Here is a 6,000-nt window from a genome sequence, read left to right on the forward strand (position 1 = left end):
TCCCCTGCCAGGATATGTGCTGCAAATACCTTCTCTCAATTGAGGCTTGATGAGTTTTTTCAAAGTAGACTATGTTTTAGAACAGTTTTAGGTTTACAGAAAAATTGAGAAGATAGTATACAGAGTGTGGGCTTAACTTCCCACTTTGATTAAGATTCATTTGATAAATGTAAGATTTTAGTTTAAAAAATATTTTAGGGGCACCTGGTGGCTTAGTCAGTTAAGCATCCAACTCTTGGTTTCAGCTCTAGTCATGATCCCGGGGTCCTGGGATAAGGCCCCACATTGGGCTCTGTGCTCAGCGCAGAGCCTCCTTGTCCTTCTCCCTCCCCCTCCGCTCCTCCTTGCACATGCGTGTGCTCTCTCAAATAAATTAAAAAAAAAATCCTTAAAATATATTTTAAATTATGATGAAGTACGTATAACGTGAAAGTTACAATTTCGCCACTGAAAGTGGACAGTTCAGTGGCATCGAGCACATTCATACTATTGCACAACCATCACCACCGTGTGTCTCCAGAACCTTTCCTCTTCCCAAACAAATTCCATCCCATTAGACACTAACTCCCCTTTCCCCTCTCTTCAGCCCCTGGCAACCACCATTCTAGCTTCCTGTCTCTGTGGATTTGAGTGCTCTCATTTAAAAAAAAATTTGAGGTGAAATTCATGTAACATACAATTAATCACTTTAAAGTGTATAATTCAGGGGCGCCTGGGTGGCGCAGTCGTTAAGTGTCTGCCTTTGGCTCAGGGTGTGATCCCGGAGGTCTGGGATCGAGCCCCGCATCGGGCTCCTCCACTGGGAGCCTGCTTCTTCCTCTCCCACTCCCCCTGCTTGTGTTCCTCTCTCACTGGCTGTTTCTCTCAGTCAAATAAATAAATAAATAAACAAACAAATAAATAAAATCTTAAAAAAAAATAAAGTGTACAATTCAGGGACGCCTGGGTGGCTCAGTCAGTTACATGTCTGCCTTTGACTCATGTCATGATCTCAGGGTCCTGGGATCGAGCCCCGCATCGGGCTCCCTGCTCAGCGGGGAGCCTGCTTCTCCCTCTGCTCCCCCTGCTTGTGCTCTCTCTCTCTGACAGATTAATAATTAAAATCTTTAACGTGTACAATTCAGTGATATTTCATGTATTCACAGTGTTGTACAACTGCCAGTTCTCTCTAGTTTTAAAACTTTTTCATCACTCCTCAGAAACACCCGTTACCATTCAGTGATCGCTCCACATTCCCCTGCCCTCATCCCCTGGAAACAATCAATCCCCTTTCTGTCTCCATGGATTTGCCTATTCTGGACGTATCATATCATATCTACGACTCTGCTAGAGTTACCACAATGATATACCGCAGAATGGGTGGTTTAAACAACAGAGATGTGTTTTTCTCACAGTTCGCAGGCTAGACGTCCAAGATCAAGGTGTTGGCAGACTTGGTTTCTTCTGGGCCTCTCTCCCTGGCTCACACGCAGATGGCCACCTCGTCACTATGGCCTCTTCTCTGCTCATGAGCATCCCTGTGTCTCTTCCTCTTCTTATAAGGACACCAGTCATACCGGAGTAGAATTCCATCCTAAGGCCTCATTCAACGTGTATTACTTCTTTCAAGGCTACTATGATCTAAATGTTGTGTTGTCCCCCTCCCCTGCCAAATTCTTATGTTGAAATCTTAATGTCCAGTGGCTTGGTGTGAGGAGGTGGGCCTTTGGAAGGGCTTAGGTCATGAGGGCGGACCCCTCTGAATGGGATTAATGCTCTTATGAAAGACCCCGTAGAGCTTCCCAACACATTTGCCTTCGCCTTGTGCTCTGTGAGAACTCAGCAAGAAGTCCCCGGCTAGGAAGCAGGAAGAGAGCCCTCACCGGAGTTCAGCCATGCTGGTGCCTTGATCTTGGACTTCCAGGCAATTTCGTTTCTAGAAACCTTGCTAAACTCTACGACGAATGCTGATGATTTATCTTTAGATTATTTCAAATCCATGAACTGTGAGATATCAGTTTCTGTTGGTTTTAAGCTACCCAGTCTGTGTTATTTTGTTGCAACGGCTACAACGGACTGAGACAAAGGCCCTGTCTCCAAATACAGTCATGTTGGGGGTTAGGACTTCCACATATAAATTTAGGAATACAACATCATATAAAACGAATCATATAGGGACACCTGGCTGGCTCAGCAGTAGAGCATGAGACTTTTTTTTTTAAGATTTTATTTATTTATTTATTTTAGAGAGAGCGCGCGTGCGTGTGCTCATGCATACATGAGTGGGGGGTGGGGCAGAGGGCGAGGGACAGCGATTCCCAAGCAGACTCTGCACTGAGTGCAGAGTCCGATGCAGGGCTCCATCTCATGACCCCGAGATCACAACCTGAGCCAAAATCAAGAGTCAGATGCTCAACCAACTAAGCGCCCCAGGTGCCCCAGTAGCACATACAACTCTTGACCTTGGGGCTGTGAGTTCAAGCCCCACATTGGGTGTAGAGATTACTAAAAAAAATAATAAATTAATTTTTAAAAATTTTAAAAAGGAATCATATGATATGCGGTCTTTTGTGTAAGGCTTTTTTCACTTTGCATAATATTTTTGAGCTTTCATCCAAGTTGTAGCATGTATCAGTACTTCCTTCCTTGTTACGGCTGAACAGCATTTCATGAATATACCACAATTTGTTTATCCATTCATCCACTGCTGGCCGTTTGGGTTGTCTCTACCCTTTGCCTATTGTTAGTAATGCTGCTCCAGAAGTTCTTGTACAAGTTAATATTTTAGTTTTGATGAAGACAAAATACCAAGGTTTCCTTTTATGCTTTTCCACCCCCTGGTTTTATTTTAAGAAATCCTTGGCTACCCTGGGGTCATAAAAATGTTCCTTTATATTCTCTTCTAAAAGACTTAGTGTTTGTTTTTTCATATTTGTGGGTAATCCATCCAGAGACGAAGTTTGAGGCAGTGATCTAATTGCAGTTTTCCCCATGTGTGTACTTAGTCATCCCAGCCCTGCTTACTGAATATTTTATCCATTCCCTCTGGTCTTCAGTGTAACCTCTGTCAGGTGTCAAGCCTCCATATTTGCTCGTGTCTGTATTCTGTTCCATTAGTCTCCATCTCTGGGCTTTTATTGCATTGACTTGATTACTAAATTAGATTTATTATAAGTATGGATATCTGGTTAAGTATGACAAGTCCCCCCACCTGCTTCTCCTTCTTCAGAAATGTCCTGGCTTCTCTGCTTATTCTGACTTTCAATTAGTTTTTTAAGTTTGACCAAAACAATCAGACCCACCTGGTGAGATTTCTTTGGGATTGGATTGACTCATTGGGCCAATCTGGAAAAGAAGTAGAATGCCAATTTTGTCAGTCTATTTAGTTGTTCTGTAATGTATTGCAATATTATTTTATCATTTTATGCAGAAAGATTTTCCATATGTTTTCTTAAAATTGTCCCAGTTGCCATTTGTACTGGGTTGAATTGTGTCTCCTCCTTCAAATTCATGTGCACTCTTCCCCTCAGAATGTGATCTTATTGAAAATAGGGTGTTCACAGGGCACCTGGAAGGCTCAGTCCCGTAAGCATCTACCTTTGGCTCAGGTCATGATCTCAGGGTCCTGGGATCGAGCCCCAAGTCAGGCTCCCTGCTCAGCAGGGAGTCTGCTTGTCCCTCTTCCTCTGCCCCTCCTCCCTGCTCGTGCTCTCTCTCTCTCTTTCAAATAAATAAGTAAAATCTGTTTTTTAAAAAAAGAAAATAGGGTCTTTGTAGATGTAATTAGTTAATATGAGACCATATTGGATTAAGGTGGGCCCTAACTCCAATGACAGGTATCCTTACGTGAAGACCATATGAAGACACAGAGGCACAGGGAAGATGGCCATGTGACGATGGGGCAGGGACTGAACTGATCCAAGGAACACCAAGGATTGCCAACAGTCACCAGAAGCTGGAAGAGGCAAGGAAGGATTCTCTCCTAGAGACTTAAGGGGGAGCATGGCCCTGCCAATACTTTGATTTCTGACTTCTACCCTCTTGAACTGTGAGAGAATGAATTTCTATTGCTTAAGCCACTCAGTTTGTGGCCATTACAGTATTCCTAAGAAAATAATACACCATTAAAAAGTTGTTTTGGTCCTATCATAAATGATACCATAAATGATTTTATGATTATAATTTTTGAGAGGTAGTTAGGTTTAATTTTTATTTATTTTTAAAATTCTACAGTACACAGCATACAGTGTTATATTAGTTTCAGGTGAACAATATAGCAATTCAACAGTTCTGTCATTTCTCAGTGCTCCTCATGGTAGGTGTGCTCTCAATCCCCTTCACGTAATTCACCAATCCCGCCACCCTCCTCCCCTCTGGCAACCACCAGTTAGTTGTCTATAGTTAAGAGGCTGTTTTTTTGTTTATCTCCTTTTCTCTTTGTTCGTGTGTTTTGTTTCTTAACTTCCACATATGAGAGAAATCATGTGGTATTTGTCTTTCTCTGACTGACTTATTTCACTTAACATTATACCCTCTAGGTCAACCCACGTTGTTGCAAATGGCAAGATTTCATTCTTTTTTATGGCCGAGTATTATTCCATCTAATATATATACCACATCTTCTTTATCCATTCATCTATGGATGGACTAAATGGCACCTTTTAGAAAATATATTTTCCCTTCCTGGTGAATAGAAACACTACTGACTTTCGTGTATTGATTTTGTTTTTAGAAACCTTGCTGAACTCTACTACTAATACTGACGATTTATCTTTAGATTCTTTCAAATCTATGATGTTTGTTTATTTTTAAAGATTTTATTTATTCATTTGACAGAGAGAGGGAGAGAGCACACGCAGGGGGAGCAGCAGAGGGAGAGGAAGAAGCAGGCTCCCCACTGAGCAGGGAGCCCTACAAGGGCTCGATCCCAGGATCCCAGGATCATGACCTGAGCCAAAGGCAGACACTTAATCGACCAAGCCGCCCAGGCTCCCCATCAAATCTATGATGTTTAAAAAACCATCATTGGTTGGGGCGCCTGGGTGGCACAGCGGTTAAGCGTCTGCCTTCAGCTCAGGGTGTGATCCTGACGTTATGGGATCGAGCCCCACATCAGGCTCCTCTGCTATGAGCCTGCTTCTTTCTCTCCCACTCCCCCTGCTTGTGTTCCCTCTCTCTGGCTGTCTCTATCTCTGTCAAATAAAATAAAATAAAATCTTAAAAAAAATAAAAATAAAAAACCATCATTGGAATATAATGGTAATAGTTGTGATCATTTAAGAACATCCACAGATTTTTTGCTCCTTCTCTTGTCATGGTCCTGCTCCCTGCTGAGTTATAGATAGAGACTACATTGGGGGAGTTGCCTCACAAGGTCATCTTTGTACAAATAAGACGATCATGAGGAATAATCTCCAGAGCCCTGACTCCCTATTAGGGTTTGGGATGATGATGGGGATTTTAACATTATAACGAAGCCGAGGTAACTGTAGGGCACTTCTGGCACTTTCTGATTCCTCTGAGTGGGTGTCTTCCTCGAATGTGTCCTTTTCTGTTCTAGCAGTCTGTAGTTTGTTTCTAAAAGCTAAGATTAACAGCTAGGCAGAAACTTCTACTAGAAGTTTCCTGAGTTTGGGGGTCAGGCTGGTGATAGAACTTGACTACCTTCCCGGGAGTGCAGACGGGACTGGCCGCTAACAAGCAGAACACAGGAGGAGCGCTGGTGGTACAGCACCGGAGCTGTAGGACTGCAGCTTTCGTCTGTGGTTCTGTCCCTCGGGGGGAGCCAGCTGCCCTGTCTTGAGCTTCCCCCAAGGGCAGCGCACGGGTGTGTGGCCTAGAGGAGCCATCAGAGTCCCCGCTGAGCCCACTGAGCGCCTCCTGGTGGTGGTCTTCGGGAGGAGCCACTCAGGGAGGCTCTTCCTTGGCTATAATCCTCCCAGTCCACACATGAAACACGCCTTGGAAAGGGCGCCCTTCTGGGGGCAGTGCAGCTTCGAAGCCCGTTTCCTGCAGGTGCAG

Source organism: Ursus arctos, unplaced genomic scaffold, assembly GCF_023065955.2.
Source record: "Ursus arctos isolate Adak ecotype North America unplaced genomic scaffold, UrsArc2.0 scaffold_9, whole genome shotgun sequence".
Lineage (NCBI taxonomy): Eukaryota > Metazoa > Chordata > Mammalia > Carnivora > Ursidae > Ursus > Ursus arctos.